A 17419-nucleotide genomic window follows, 5' to 3' on the forward strand; every position below is an offset into this window, starting at 1 on the left:
TGCAGAGGGTTCTGGGTTTCATCCGTCTCCAGAAAATGGCCTTGGCCAATGGGGGCTGCCTCACCCAGGAGGCTGTGCACCTGTTTCCCTTTATGCTACCTCCCCTAATGTCAGCTCATGGCAGACTGGCTCAGGGCTGCAAATAGCTAGCTCTTTGCCTCAAGGTGGGACCCATGCTTTGGTACAAGGAGTGCTCCAGAGCTCCCTGTGATGTCAGGCCAAAGCCAGACTCCAGGATGATTCGGATAAGTTGTCCTTGCTTTTTTCCCTGGCCCACCTTGTTTCCCTCACTCTCTTGAGACCACTCCTGAGTGTATCCCTTGCGTAAGAATCTCCATCTCACGATCTGCTTCCAGGGAGATGAACTCAAGACAATAGGAAACAAAGGAAGTGGGATTCTGAGTGCTGATTCCTTCGGACGTAGAGAGGCAGAGCATGAGAGGAGGACCGTAAGCTATGATTGGATGACAGAGCCTAACTTTTGTCTTAGCTTCTGTTTTCTCAGGTGTTTATTGTATGATTTTTTAAAAACCTAATTTAAATAGCTAAATAAATAATGAAAAGAGGGCCATGCATGGATCAACAATGGGCGTGCTGTTAACCAAGAATTATGATCAATCTATTTCTGTGGACCTGAAATCTAATTTTTAAAATGTTTATAAGGATACAAATTTTAATAAAAAATTTTACTATTCAACATGCATTTATTGAGTACCTACTATGCGCCAGAGACAGTTTTAGAGGCTGGAAATGCAATAGGAAAAAAGATAAAAATCTCTTCTTTCGTGAAATTTCATTGTAATTGGACAGGCAGGAAGTCCTTAAGTAAACAACTAAATTAAAAGTGAATTTGGGTAACAAGAGCTGCTATAAATAAAAGAAAGCAGACGGCTTTCAGAAGAGGGATGGGTGGTGAGAGAGCCTCTATGGATTGAGAGAGCTAGGGAAGATGGCATTTGAATATAGTATTATAAATTCTTCTTCTTCTTCTTCTTCTTTTTTTTTGATCACCCAGGCTAGAGTGCAGTGGCATTATCATAGCTCACAGCAACCTCAAACTCCTGCGCTCAAGTAGTCCTTCTGCCTCTGCCTCCCAGAGTGCTAGAATTACTGGCATGAGTCACTGTGCCCAGCTGCCCATAACTTTATTCTTTATGTTCTTTGTATACTTCTCCAAGCCATGTGAAAAAGGTGGGCTACATTTTATTATCCACGCTTTATAGATGGAACATCTCCAGAGCTGTATGTTTTCACCCAAGATGAAATTAATATGTTCTCTAAGTGAAGACCCCACTGAAAACGAGAAAACCTGAGCCGTGAACATGCATGGACACAACTGAAATTTCTGTCACACATTTAAGTTTGAAAGGCTTTCATACCTCATCAAATAGTCTCTATGGAATTTCCCACCAATAAGACATCACTGAGCATGGAAAAGGGATAAGCCAGCAATGATGGGAAAAAGCGTTTTGAGTTCTTTTTTGCAGTTCTGGAAGCCATCTCCAGGTGTCATACTACGGGATCCTCCTCTTGGGGACCAAAAGAAGACTTCTGTGAAGTAGCTGCCACGGTGAGGGGTATAGTCCGCAGCTGTGGACGGGATTAGTTGGCATCCATGGCTGCTCACTCGAAACCGGAGCCACTCATCGACCTGCAGCCACCTAGGGGCCAGGGAGCAGATCACATCCACTTCTGTCTTCTGGGTCACCGACAGTGGGGAGCAGTGGAACCACCCAACTCCCTCAGTGCCCTGGGCCATGATGCACCCTCTAGGATCCTCAGTTTTTATCTATCTATCTATCTATCTATCTATCTATCTATCTATCTATCTATCTATCTATCTATGAGGTGGGTCTAGGCTGGTCTCAAACTTCTGGGCTCAAGCAATCCTTCTGCCTCAGCCTCCCAAAGTGCTGGGATTACAGACACACACCACCATGCCCGTCCTGTTTCCCATTTTTAAAATGAAAATAATTTCCGGGCGCAGTGACTCTGACTGTAATCCTAGCTCTCTGGGAGGCAGAGGCGGGCAAATCACTCAAGGTCAGGAGTTGGAAACCAGCCTGAGCAAGAGCGAGACCCCCGTCTGTACTAAAAAATAGAAAGAAATTAATTGGCCAACTAAAAACATACATGCCAGGCATGGTGGCGCATGTCTTTAATCCCAGCTACTCTGGAGGCTGAGACAGAAGGATTGCTTGAGCCCAGGAGTTTGAGGTTGCTGTGAGCTAGGCTGACACCACAGCACTCTAGCCAGGGCAATAGAGTGAGACTTTGTCTCAAAAAAAAAAAAAAAAGAAAATAATAATAGTATCTGCAATGACTTATCGAGAGCATTAAATAAGCTAACATGTTAAGGAAGCTAGTGATTAACCTGACAGAAGCTCTCGGTAGGTGTTAGAATTATTGTCACTGAATGGTGGCAATTTCTTTTGAATGGGGTCCTTGGCATTTTCCCTAAGTGGGAGAATTATTTGCTTTAGATTTTTCATGAGACTCAATAACGAAGATCTCAATAGTGCACAGAAAAATACCAGTTGGATGTTAAGTCGTGTTTTGGTATTATTTGGGTTTTGAAATATTGTGGTTCTTTCTCTGGGACCTTTCCCGTGTGATATAGATATTGATACCCCTTTATTAGATTACGACAGAGAACCATGGCCTGAAGCCATCATAGGTCCAGCTTCCAAGCACATCTATGTCAAACATATGGGGTCACCTCTGAGTTTTATAGGTCCTGGGAAGGGTTTGCTCCAACTCTGGAATGTCCTATGTAGATTATACTTCTTTTATGTTAGTATATAAAGACCAACTATGTAGAATCATTTTTATCATTATCACCATCATCTTTATCTTTCTGTTTGGTGAATTCTGGAATTTTGCCAACCCAGGCAGCTTGTAAAATAAATTCTCTCTGCTATTTGTGTTGAGCCTTAAATCATGAACACCAGCTGTTTCTTGTATTTGAAGTAAAGCTCCAGGTGTATTGGGGGCATCCAGAGAGCACAGGCAGTTTTTTCCTCCTCTAGAATAGACGGGTTCAGCTGGCAAATTTGCTCCTTTATTAAAGAAAGTGAATCTCATGCTTTTTTTGTATCTCCTATATGGCTTAGCTCAGCAGCTAGTAAATATTTGTTGATTGATTTGCTGCAGGGCAGCCAGTTAACAATCGCACAAGCCACACTCTCAACAAGTTAGGGCAGCAGGAAAAGAGCACTTTTTCCAACAAATATTATCAGTGGAATTCTGGAAAACAGATTGGAATGCATGCAGTTCTAAGAGAGACAGAGCATAAATTAAATATTCAGAGATAAGGAAGTCTTGATATTGGTTAAATTGCTTGCAGTTTTGTAATGATTTATAATTTTAAAATGCTTTATAGATACTGGATAATTAAATTATCACAACCACCTGGTGATACAGGCTGGCTGGGTATTATTGTCCCTGTTTAGCTGATGAGGAATCAAAGTATTAAAAAGGCAAAGTAACATGTCCAGTCGTACAGAGATGGAAATGGGGAAGCAGATTCTCATGACCAATTGTTGCTAAAGTAGCACAGAGGCAGGAGGTGTTTGGGTGATATTGGATTTGATTCTGAATGCCTTTAAAATGCACATAGTTTCCTGCAGTCCCTCTGGTCTCACACTCTCGTGTTCTCTGCCTGGCCCCTGAAACCTTTGAGTTTCCAGTTCTGCAGTCATGAGAGGGAATTTAGGGACGAAACAGGAGCCAGGTCTGCCTCCCTTGTTGCCACTGTTGGCTGAAGAAATACACTGATTGAGGAACATCATGTTGATCCTGTAGGTCCTCCTCTGGGCTTGGAATTGCCATCCAGGGAGAATTATGGGTAATGTTCTAATAAGAAACATCTGGAAGGGACTGACAACTGTATTTCCACCCTTTACGGATTTTATGTCTTTTCATGAGGATTCACAGTCCATGGAATCACCTACCCCTGTTAACTATTAGCCTCTTACAACCTTGAACGACAAAATGTGTACCTTCTCTCAACAAGCAAACAGATGCAATCTGTTTGAGTATTTAAACAATTTGGCCAAGCCTTAGAAAACTATTAACTTGAGTTTGGGGCTTATAAGCTCTTCAAGGGCAGAGCCAAGATTTTATTTATTTTGGGTCCCTAGGACCTAAACATGTAATGGTGCATCATAAAGATGTATTCAATGGATACCTGCAATGGCATCAATTCCACACCGGATTCCAGAGCAGCCCTGTGTATTCTTTCCACTTAGCTAACTGGTTGTAGCAGTCTTGTTCCCTCAGTTCTGAGTACTTTGCTATGGCATTGTTCTTCCTGATGGATGAGGGAAACACAGAGGTCAGGGGAAGCAAAGACCTTCTGCTCTAATTTCAGCAAATCTGTACTAGAAAACTCAGAGAAACCAGGCTCAGTGAGGAAAGGATGACCTGTCTCATCACTGTGAAGTGGTATTTTTTAAAATGCTTCAAGGCAGCTGGTGGGTGGACAGGTTAGGAGGCATGTCAAAAAACAAGGCACTAAGCTGTGCGCAGTGGCTCATGCCTGTAATCTTAGCACCCTAGGAGGCCTGGGTGGGAGGATGGCTTGAGCTCAGGAGCTTGAGACCAGCCTAAGCAAGAGCAAGACCCTGTCTCTACAAAAAATAGCAAAATTAGCTGGGCATGGTGGAGTGTGCCTATAGTCCCAGCTACTCAGGAGGCTAAAGCAGGAGGATCGATTGTGCTCAGGAGCTGGAGGTTGCAGTGAGGTAGGCTGACGCCACAGCACTCTAGCCCAGGCAACAGAGCAAGACTCTGTTTCAAAAAACAAAAAACCCAAAAAACAAAAAACTATACCTATTCATATCATAATCAACCTGGAAAAAAAAAAAAAAAAAAAAAGACAAAGTCTTGAAAGAAGCCAGAGGGGAAAACCACTATATATATAGAACCAAGAATAAGAATCAGAACAGACTTCTTGTGAAAAACTCTGCATGCAAGAAGAGAGTGGAGTAAAATATTTAAAGTGTTGAAAGAAAAACCCACCAACCTAGAATTCTATATCCAGTGACATTATCCTTCAAGTGTGAAGGAGAAATAATTCCTCAAACAAAAACTGAGGGAATTCATCAGCAGCAGACCTGCTCTGCAAGAAATATTAAAAGAAATGCTTTGGGCCAGGCGCGGTGGCTCACGCCTGTAATCCTAGCACTCTGGGAGGCGGAGGCGGGCAGATTGCTCGAGGTCAGGAGTTGGAAACCAGCCTGAGCAAGAGTGAGACCCCCGTCTCTACTATAAATAGAAAGAAATTAATTGGCCAACTAATATATATAGAAAAAAAATTAGCCAGGCATGGTGGCGCATGCCTGTAGTCCCAACTACTCGGGAGGCTGAGGCAGGAGGATTGCTTGAGCCCAGGGGTTTGAGGTTGCTGTGAGCTAGGCTGGCGCCACGTCACTCACTCTAGCCTGGGCAACAAAGCGAGACTCTGTCTCAAAAATAAAAATAAAAAAGAAGTGCTTTGATGAGTAGGAAAATGATATAGGTCAGATATCCAGATCTATGTAAAGATAGGGAAAGAGAAAGAATAAATGAAGGTAAAATAAAATATTTTATTTTTTCTTATTCCTTATTGATCTAAAAGATAACTATTTAAAGCAATACTAGTAATGTATTGTGTGATTATAACAGGGATAAGTGAAATATATTTCAGCAATGTCACAATGGGCAGGAAGAAGAAATTGGGAATACTCTGTTACAAGGTGCCTACACTACATGTGAAGTAGTGTGGGGTTATTTGAAGGTGGACTTAGATAAAAAATGTATTGCAAACTCTAGTGCAATTACTAGAATGATTTTTTTTTTTTTTGAGACAGAGTCTCACTTTGTTGCCCAGGCTAGAGTGAATGCCATGGCGTCAGCCTAGCTCACAGCAACCTCAAACTCATGGGCTCAAGCACTCCTCCTGCCTCAGCCTCCCCAGTAGCTGGGACTACAGGCATGTGCCACCATGCCCAGCTGATTTTTTCTATATGTATTAGTTGGCCAATTAATTTCTTTCTATTTATAGTAGAGACAAGGTCTCGCTCTTGCTCAGGCTGGTCTCGAACTTCTGACCTCAAGCAATCTGCCCACCTCGGCCTCCCAGAGTGCTTGGATTTCAGGCGTGATCCACCACGCCCAGCCACTAGAATGATTTTTAAAAGAAGTATACTTGATATGCTAAGAAAGAAGATAAAATGGAATTGTGCTCAATTAAAACCAGAGAAGGAAGAACAAGAGGGCAAACAAAAGAAACAAAGAACAGGCGTAATAGACAGAGAGCAGTTACAAACATGGTAGTTATTACTCCAACTACATTCATAATAAATTTAAACAGGAATGGCTAAATACACCAATTAAAAGAGATTGTCATAGTGTATTAAAAAACAAGACTCAAGCGTGTATTGTGTATAAGAAACTCACTTTATTTGTATTTATTTATTTATGTAAAGACAGACTCTCACTCTGTTGCCCTGGGTAGAGTGTCATCATCATAGCTCACTGCAACCTCAAATTCCTGGACTCGAGTGATCCTCAGGCGCATGCCATGACACATGGCTGATTTTTCTGTTTTTAGTAGAGACCGGGTCTTGCTGTTGCTCAGGCTGGTTTCAAACTCCTGAGCTCAAGCGATCCTCCCACCTCTGCCTCCCAGAGTGCTAGTATTATAGGTGTGAGCCACTGCACCCGGCCAGAAATCCACTTTAAATATAAAGACTCATGTATGTTAAAAGTAAAGGGGTGGAGAAAGCTATTTCAGGCTAACACTAATCAAAAGAAAGTTGTAGTAGTTCCCTTAATTTAAACAAAGCAGACTTAAGAAACAGAAAAATTGTCAGGGGCAAAGAGGTGCATTACATAACAATAAAGAGTTTAATTCTCTAAGAACCTATAACAATCCTCAACACGTAAGCACCTAACAACAGTGTCACAGTCAATGAGGCAAAAACTGGTAGAACTGCAAGGAGAAAAAGACAAATCCACTATTATAATTGGAGACTGAAAAACCCCTCTTTCAGTAATTTATACGTGAAGCAGGCAGAAAATCAGTAAGAATATAGTTGACCTGAAAAGCACCATCAATCAACTTGATCTAATTGACGTGTATAGACTACTCCATCCAGCAATAAAATACACATTCCTCTCAAGCTCACATGGAATATTCTCTAAGATAGACCACATTCTGGGCCATAGAAAAATCTTGACAAATTTAAAAGTATGGAAATCACAAAAGCCTTCAGGTTCTCAGTGCTCAGGATTCTTCTCCTGTAATTCAACATACTCTCTGTGCAACTGCCACCTGGCCCTCTTTGTGTTGTCCTGTGCAGGGGACTAGAGAACAGACACAAATGCTATCACCATGAGTAATAAAGTTCTTTGTCTCTGATCCAGGACTTTTGTGTCTTCTGCTGACACTCATGAAACTAGCAGACTAACTTGTTAGCTTGAAAGTAGGGTAAAATCTTCAGCTCTTCACAGCTCTTGATTATATCTCTTATAGTTTTATTTTTTTTCCTACCAAAGTGAATACCCAGATAGGTACTTGGATTAATCTGATGAAATGTCCAAGTGAGGCTAATGATTAGCTTCCAGCATGTTTATTTCCACATTTATCTCAGTTGCATCAAGTTTATCTCAACTGTTTAATCACTGGCACTAATAATTTCAGTTTTCAACTTTCCAGTAATTTTCACAAAATATGGGAAAAACATGCACAAATGCCACTATTTAGATGAAGACAAGTGAGGTGATTAGCAGGCCACACCCCCACCCCACTTGCTGTCCTTCGTTGCACAAAAGACAGCTGTTGTACAAGAGACAGAATTCAGCACGTGCAGGGAGCGTTACTTTATAATTTATGTAAGTCAAGCCCAGGGCAAAGTCAACGTGGACCCAGCTGTACTTGGAAAATTCTTGATCCCAAAGGCCTGCCTTGGGGAAAGATGGCTCTGATTCTATGTGACAAAAAGGAGCAGCAAAAGTTTAAAATCCCAAACAGAGACTAGGTTCCAAAGGCAGAACCTTGCTCACAGCAGTGCTCAATAAATAGCTTTTCACGTCATAATACATTGATTTCAAAGACAGTGAAATTCTCTAATATCTATCAATATTGATTTAAATACATTTTAACTTAAAAAATGAACTGGGAGTGGTGGCTCATAAGTGCTAATCCTAGCACTCTGGGCTGCTGAGGCAGGAGGATCACTTGAGGCCAGGAGTTTGAGACCAGCCTGGGCAATAGTGAGATCCCATTGCTACAAAAAAAAAAAAAAAATTTTTTTTTTCTTTTGGGGGTATTACTATTAACTGACACAAAAAATTTTTTAAAAAATTAGCTGAGCATTGTGGTGCACACCTATCGTTCCAGCTACTGGGGAGGCTGAGGCAGGAGGATCGCTTGAGCCCAGGAGTCTGGGGTTGCTGTGAGCTGTGACAGCACCACTGTACTCCGGCCTCAGTGACAGAGTGAGACCCTGCTCTAAAATAAGCAAATAAATACAACAAGAATGTTAAAAATAAAAAATCTAATTTTTACCATCCAACACTATGTGAGAGAAGAGTACTCACTTCCAGAAACAAAGGCACAACAGTGTGAAGCTTTTCAACATAAACTGAAGTGAGAACTGCAGGCCAGAATTCTTCTGGTTCCATCCTGCACTCTTACAATTAAAAAAAAAAATCTAGCATGTCACACCCACCCTATGTAATTACAGGTTTATAAATTCTGTACAAATGCCATTGTACTCACATTACGTATTTTATAAAACATAAACAAAAATATAAATAGAAAAGAATGAGATAAAAATATAGCATAGAAGTCTTAATAATTTCATTTTGCCCCAGTAGGAATGAATGCCTCACTTTGGAAATTGTTGGATTTGGTTAAAAAATGCTTCTAACTCTTGCCTCTGATTTACCTCAAGCTCTCTAATAGTTTTGAAAAGTCCCATAAATGAAGGCCGCCCTTTTAACTAGACCCGGGTAGGCAGAACTACAGCCTGCAGATCACATGTAGCCCCCACAGCCTGCAGGATAGAGATGGCTTTCACAATTTTAAATGTAAAAAAGGACTCTCCAATGAGAACAGTTGTTTTTTCTTACCTGAAATATTTACTCTTTGGCCCTTTCCAGAAAAAATTTGCTGGCCCCTGGACAGGGAAATGTGTGGGTCACCTTTGCCTTCCTATATAGGACGGGGCCTTCGAAAGCTCCTCACAGGGCTGCACAGGTGGCTCTCCAGGCCCAAGGGGCTGGCCCTGGCTCCAGCTGCAACCCTTGGCCTGTAGGTGCCTTTTTTTCTCAGAACAAGAAGTGACTTCTCGCTGGGCGTGGTGGCTCACACCTGTAATCCTAGCACTTTGGGAGGCCAAGACGGGTAGATTGCTCGAGGCCAGGAGTTCGAAACTAGCCTGAGCGAGACCCCGTCTCTACTAAAAATAGAAAGAAATTAATTGACCAACTATACAAAAAAAAATTAGCCGGGCATGGTGGCGCATGCCTGTAGTCCCAGCCACTCTGGAGGCTGAGGCAGGAGGATCGCTTGAGCCCAGGAGATTAAGGTTGCTGTGAGCTAGGCTGACGCCATGGTACTCACTCTAGCCTGGGCAACAAAGTGAGACTCTGTCTCAAAAAAAAAAAAAAGAGGTGACTTCTCGGTGGTGGCTGCCAACCCACTGTCTCACTAGGAGCAGGCCCAACAACTGTGGTCCTGGGCACCCCATGGTAGTCATTAGTTGGTCCTGGATGGCCAGACCCCCAGCCACAGGGTGGCAAGAGCTGTGGGACTTGTCACTGGGCATGTCACTGGACAGCACACCACCCCCAGACTGGAAGGTTGGGGGCTCCCTTGTTGGGTGGACAGACTAATGTGGAAGGGGTGGTGTAGTACAGTTGAGAGGAGACCAGCTGGGTGCCCGGGTGGAGACAGCAGGTGGCAGATGGTGACCCAAGAGCCTGTCATCCAATGCTGGGCCTATGCTTGGGGAGAGAAGTCAGACCTGGGGCGAGGGAAGGGAAGGTGAGACCCTGGGGTGGGAGGCCTGCCCTTAAGGATGACACCAGCGGAGCTGCCTGGCTGTGGTGGGTGAGAGTGGGGTCCAGTAACTGAAAATGGGGTGCAGGGAGCAGGCAGAGCAGAGGTCTAGAGCTCTGGGCTGACAGATGCAACGCTGAGTGGAACAGCAAGTGTGAAGGCCTAGGGTGTGAGGCTTTGCTCCCTAAGCTTCGGGGAGTCATTCAAACGACTGAATCGACCCATCAATCCACAGATAGGTCCTGGGCAGTGGCATGGGCTATTCATGGGCTTCCTCCGGTCACACAAATGAACGTGACACAGCCCCAGCCCATGAGAAGTTTGTTTCATCTTAGCAGATCCCTATAAAGCACTAGAATCTATGGTGTGTGATGGCAGGGGGAGGCACAAGGCAGGTTTGGCTAAACTGGGGAGACCTGGTCAGCTGGCTGTGGCTTCTGACCCTATCGGGGGTGGCCCCAGGGTGGGATTTTTGAATGAGGAAGTAGAGTTAGCACCTCTAATCTAGAGTGGCATTCACCTACCTTTGTGGTGGATCTTTGTTTTCTTGGATTTTCAATACTCAGTTTCCTGAAAGCACCTGCTTGGCCTATTTCTGGAAGGTGGGATAAGCCTGTTTTCTGTTAATTAAGTCACACTCGAGGGTGCTAGGGGAGCATTTTAAGAAACAGGGGTAAATCCTCTTGCTAATCAAGGAATCCTTTTAGAATGTGAATGATGATGTTCTGTTCTGTTTTTAAAGATTACACTTGATGTATATATTTCCATAAAGCACTCAAAGGGGAATTTTGGGGATTAAACATAATTTAGTTTGGGAGTTTTATTTGCAAATGTTGGATCTCTGGAGACCCTCAGGGTGGTCCCCAGCAGACGTGGGAATTAATACCTTTAATGAGGAAAGGATTCAGGGCAAGAATCGGGTTTCCTGCAACATGCCCACCATGCTTGGGCTAGTTAACTCCTCTACATCTTACCTAGCTCAGCTCAAATGCCACTGTTTGTTTGTTTTTAGCTTTAATTTTTTTGTGTGTGGTAAAAAATATGTAACATAAATTTTACCATTTTAATTGTCCTTAGGTGTATAGTTCAGTGGCATTAAGTATGTCTATATCGCTGTGCAACTGTCGCTGCCACACACCTCCAGGGCTTTTTTATTTTCCCAAACTGAAATTCTGTCCTCATTAAACAATAATTTCCCATTTTTCCCTTCCTCCTGGCCCCTGGTAGCCACCATTCTATTTTCTGTATCTATGAATTTGACTGCTCTAGTTATCAAATGCCACTTTTAAAACTTAACTTCAAAATTTTTTTATGTATATTTACTTTTTGGAGAAAAGGTCTTGCTGTGTCACTCAGGCTGGAGTGCAGTGGTGCAATCTTAGCTCCCTGTAACCTTGAACTCCTGGGCTCAAGGGATCCTGCTGCCTCAGCCTCCTGAGTGCATACGAACACATCTGGCTAATTTTTAAATTTTTAGTAGAGATGAGGTCTTGCTATGTTGCCCAGGCTGGTCTTGAACTCCTGGCCTCAAGTGACCCTCCAGCCGCAGCCTCCCAAAGTGCTGGGATTATAGGTGTGAGCCACAGTGTATCGGTTATACAGTACATTGTTTGAAGAGTCAAATAGTTCTACAAGACTTCTTATAAAAACTAGCAGAGTCCTGCCCCTCCGATGCTGCTTCCCAGGCCTTGCTGTTCAGAAACAACCATGTCGAGTGCTTTTAGCCTTAGAGTTCACATTCACACGTAGATACCTAGATAAATTGCTTATGCTACTATTTCCTGATTCTTCAGTTTCAGGCATTTTCTGTTGATTTCTCATTATGAAAAGTAAGAAATTAACCTGCCCACATTTCCTTTAAAATATGTTTTATGTCGTGAAATATATCACACAAAACCCTGTACAAAACTTTCATGTCTTGTTAAAAACACAATTAAGGCCAGTAGTGGTGGCTCACGCCTGTAATCCTAGCACTCTGGGAGGCTGAGGCGGGCGGATTGCTTGAGGTCAGGAGTTCGAAACCAGCCTGAGCAAGAGCAAGACCCCCATCTCTACTATAAATAGAAAGAAATTAATTGGCCAACTAATATATATAGAAAAAATTAGCCGGGCATGGTGGCGCATGCCTGTAGTCCCAGCTACTCGAAGGCTGAGGCAGGAGGATTGCTTGAGCCCAGCAGTTTGAGGTTGCTGTGAGCTAGATTGACACCATGGCACTCACTCTAGCCTGGACAACAAAGTGAGACTCTGTCTCAAAAAACAAAACAAAACAAAACAACCCCAAGAAAAACAAAAACAAAAAACAAACAAACAAAAAACCCCACAATTAACACTCTGACCCACCTATCAGCTTAAGAACACAAATATAACACTACCAAAGTAGCTTGCACGTGCCCCTCAAATGTACTCCCCTCCCTTCCATTGTCTTCTCCAGATAAAACCACTAATCTGTGCTGATCATTTTCTCCCTTTTTCTTATAATTATCGCACATGTACATACTCCTAAGCAAGGTATTGTTTTGTGGGCATATGCAAATGGAAACACAAGGTGTGTATGTATCCTGACTTGACTTCTTTCAGTCAACATCACATTTTTTGTTTTTTCTTTTGAGACAGAGTCTCACTTTGTTGCCCGGGCTAGAGTGCTCTGGCATCAGTCTAGCTCACAGCAACCTCAAACTCCTGGGCTCAAACAATCCTCCTGCCTCAGCCTCCCGAGTAGCTGGGACTACAGGCATGCACCACTATGCCTAGCTAATTTTTTTTTCTGTATATTTTTAGTTGTCCAGCTAATTTCTTTCTATTTTTGGTAGAGACAGGGTCTCGCTCTTGCTCAGGCTGGTCTTGAACTCCTAAGTTCAAACGATCCTCCTGCCTCTGCCTTCCAGAGTGCTAGGATTACAGGTGTGAGCCACTGCACCCAGCCACGTTTTTAAGGTTTGTCCATGTGAATGCATGGATGCAATTGATTCATTTTCTCTGCTCTGTTGTATTCTGTTGTACACCTGCATCTCCATTATTTATCCAATCTTGTACATTGACAAGAGTTTCTCTAGGGCATGTAGCTAGGAGTGGAACTGTTAGGGTGTAGGGTGTGCAATACATTTTTAGCTTTGCTAGGTAACAGCTGTTTTCTGAAGTGATTTCACCAAGCTCCACTAGAAGTGGATGAGAGATTGTATCGCCCACATCCTTGCCAACTCTTGGTGTTGACTGATTTTTTAAACTTTTGCCAAGTTGGTGGTGTGATATAGTAATTTCATTGTGATTTTAATTTGCTTTTCCCTGATCACTAATTTTCATATGTTTATAGATGATTTGCGAGTCCTCCTCTATGAAATGGCCTTTTATGTTTTTGCCCATTAAAAATAATTGATTCACAGATGTTCTTTATATATTCTGGATATTAATACTTTACCAGTTTTTATATGTTGCAAATAGGTCCTCTCATTTTGAGGTTGGCTTTCTACTATGAGTCAAAGTCTTAAGAACAGAAGATCTTAATTTTAATGTAGTAGATTTTTATCCATTTTTTCCTTTATGGGAATCTTTATGGTTGTTGGTTTTTTGTGGGTTTTTTTTGCCTTTTATATCTTGTTTAGAAAAACTATTCCCTACCCTAATTTCATAAAAATATCTTCTATATTATCTTCTAACATGTTATAGTTTTGCCTTTTACATTTAAGAATTTTTTTTTTTTTTTTTTTGAGACAGTCTTTCTTTGCTGCTCAGGCTAGAATGAGTGCTGTGGCATCAGCCTAGCTCACAGCAACCTCAATCTCTTGGGCTCAAGCAATCCTTCTGCCTCAACCTCACGAGTAGCTGGGACTACAGGCATGCGCCACCATGCCAGGCTAATTTTTTCTATATATATTAGTTGGCCAATTAATTTCTTTCTATTTATACTAGAGATGGGGTCTTGCTCTTGCTCAGGCTGGTCTCAAACTCCTGAGCTCAAAGGACCCACCCGCCTCGGCCTCCCAGAGTGCTAGGCTAACAGGTGTGAGCCACCACGCCCGGCCTAAGAATTGTAATTTAGGCCAGGCACGGTGGCTCACACCTGTAATCCTAGCACTCTGGGAGGCCGAGGAGGGTGGGTCCTTTGAGCTCAGGAGCTTGAAACCAGCCTGAGCAAGAGCAAGAACCTGTCTCTACTAAAACTAGAAAGAAATTACTTGGACAGCAAAAAATATATATAGAAAAAATTAGCCGGGCATGGTGGTGCATGCCTGTAGTCCCAGCTACTTGGGAGGCTGAGGCAGAAGGATTGCTTGAGCCCAGGAGTTTGAGGTTGCTGTGAGCTAGGCTGATGTCAGGGCACTGTAGCCCAGTCAACAGAGAATCTGCCTCAAAAAAAAAAAAAACCAAAAAAGAAAAAGAATTTTAATCTACATGGAATTGATTTTTGAATATGGTGTGATAGGAATTTAATTTAATTTTCTATAATTGTCCCAGCAACGTTTATTGAATAGTCTGCCTGTTCCACATTGATCTGCTGTGCGAAGTCTACAAAAAAATGAAGTTTCCAAAGATGCTTGGGTTTGTTTCTGTGCTATGTTCTATTTGCCTATCTGTGCCAATATCACATAGTCTCAATAACCATAGCTTTATCATATGTTTTAATGTCTGGTATAGAAAGTTCTCCCACCTTGTTCTTCTTCCGGACTATCTTGACTCTTCTTAGGATCTTTGTTTTTTAACGTACATTTTTGTGAGCTTGTGAAGTTTTGTGGAACTGCTGGGTTTTTGCTTGAAGTTACGTTGAATCTCTGGATCTATCTGGGGAAAATGAATAATTTTATGACATTGAGTTTTCTTATCCAAGAGTACAGTATATCATTGGATTTGTTTAGAACTTTAACATTTTCCAATGAAATTTTATAATTGCTTCCAGCTAGGATTGCACATTATTTGTTAGAATTATTCCTGGGTATTTTTATATGTTAAATATTCTTGGGAAATTAAAAGTAGTATCAGACAGTAATCCTCTTATTTTAAATAATGCCTTTTGCCTTAAAATTTATTTTATCTTACATTAATAAAGCTACAGTTGCTTTCTTTTGTTAGCATTTATCTGGAATACCTTTTTTCCATCCTTGACTGTTAGTTTCTCTTTGTTCTTATGTTTTTGGAATGTTTCTTGTAAATACATATAGGTGGGTTTTAAAAAATCTATTTTGGTTATTTTTGTCTTTTGCTAAAGAGTTAAGTCCATTTACATTTAGTATTGTTTGCAACTATATTTAGGTAAGCTTCTTATTTTTATGTCCTTCCAATTTGTTCCACTTTTTAAAATTCCTCTCTTTTTTAACCTTTTTTCCCCATCTTTTTTATTTTCTCCCTTTCTTCTCCTCCCATCTTTTCCCTTTCTACCTGTAATATACTCTGTGCCTATTCTTTTAGTTTTTGCTTTAGCTATTTGAACATGCATACTTACCAACGTATAAAAAATCTGCAATATCTATCCTTCCTACCAGCAATTCCAGGATCTTAAAACACTTTAACTCTGATTTCCCACTTACAAATAATATGTTATCATTTCCAGGACTTAAAACCTTGGCGTTAGATGATCCTGAGAAAAATATCCTCTGAGATTTCATAACCACAAGTAAGCCCCCACATGAGTTTGTGGTCTAGATTTATGCTAACTATGCAGTCCAAAAAAATATATCTTAAACAAATAATTTAATTTAGAGTAGTCTTATGTTGGTAGTGCCCCCCAGGCAACTCAGAGAAGTAGATGCAAATCCTCTCTGGAGAAACTGTCTTCAATCCCCAAGCCTCAAAGGATTTCCACAGATAAATGTTCAAAGAAAGGGATCGGCTCACAGATAAACACAGGGAAATGCACCATGAGTGAGAACCAACAGAAACAAAACACAGCACAAACAGACTTATAAAGTCTTTAGATACTATCATTATCTGACGAAGAATATAAAATAACTATGTTTCATAAATTTAAAGAAATGACTGAGAAATACTAAAATAGATAAGAAATTCAAGTCATTTGGGCTTGAGTCAAATAGAAGAATCAAATAGAACTTCTAAAAATGAAAAGTGAATACCATATTGTGTTGACTATAAAACAAGATTGATTACAATCTGCAGAACCCAATAGTGTCACTAGATGAAAAAAAAAAATAAAAATAAAAAAAAAAGATTGATTACAAGATGCACCCTAATTTTCTGTGACATCAAAAACACTGCCAACTATCATTGCAAGATGCCACTGATTGTAAGATGCATCCTGACTTTAGAGGTGTTAAAATGTGGGGGAAAAATTGTTTCAGAGTTGATGAACTGTAGCAACCAAAATGTACAATTTAGCAGATCAATTAAATTGCAGATTAAATTTGCAATCTGAGGAGATAATCAGTTAACTGGAATAAGAAACAAATATTTGACACAGATAAATTGTCCAGAATGTAGAGAAACAATGAAATGGGAATATAACAGAAGGGTTAAGAGTATTAGAGGATGGAATAAGAAGGCCTAATATCTCCTAATCAAAAATTCCAATTAGGCAAGCATGGTGGCACATGCCTGTAGTCCCAGCTACTGAGGAGGCTGAGGCATGAGGATGGCTTGAGCCCAGGAGTTTGAGGTTGCTGTGAGCTATGATGATGCCACTGCACTCTGGCCCAGGCAACACAGCGAGACCCTGTTTAAAAAAAAACCAAAAAGTTCCATACGAAGGAAATAGAGAGAGTAGAGACAAGAAGTTTAAAGATATAATGGCTGAGAAATTGAAAATAGTGGCAAGACAGCCATACTCAGATGCAGGCATTCAAATGATTCTCAGGCAGGATGAAACAAAAGAAATCTACACCTAGACATATCATGATGTGTCTGAAGAATACATGATAAAACTGTAGAATATCACAGGCAAACAGAAGATCTTCAAAGCAGCCAGAAGTAAGAAAACATCACCAACTAAGGAGTAATAAGTAGAATAACCTATTACCTTTTAGCAGCAAAAATCGAAGCCAGAAGACTGTGGGATAATATTTTCAATGTGCCAAGAGAAAAGCAATAATCAACCTAATGTTTATACCCAGTAAGACTCTTTCAAAACGGAGAGCAAAGTAAAGAACTTTCAAGTAAATAAAAACAGAGATCTTTGATAAAGGCAAATCTGAAAAGATAGATTTGAAGCAGAAGAAAAACAATCTTAGATACAAGATATATGCTTCTAGGAAGAAGACCAAGAGTTCCAGGATTCTGAGAAATGCTGGGGGCTGGGCAGGGGGGAGCTGGCTTACCTTTTGTGGATCTGTCTGGATTTTTCTTCTTTCTGGGATCTGGATTTTTCTTTTTGCGCCGAACCCCTGATGCATTTAAAAAGCTATTATTAGGCCAAGCACGGTA

This window comes from Microcebus murinus, chromosome 9 (assembly GCF_040939455.1).
Source record: "Microcebus murinus isolate Inina chromosome 9, M.murinus_Inina_mat1.0, whole genome shotgun sequence".
NCBI classification, from domain to species: domain Eukaryota; kingdom Metazoa; phylum Chordata; class Mammalia; order Primates; family Cheirogaleidae; genus Microcebus; species Microcebus murinus.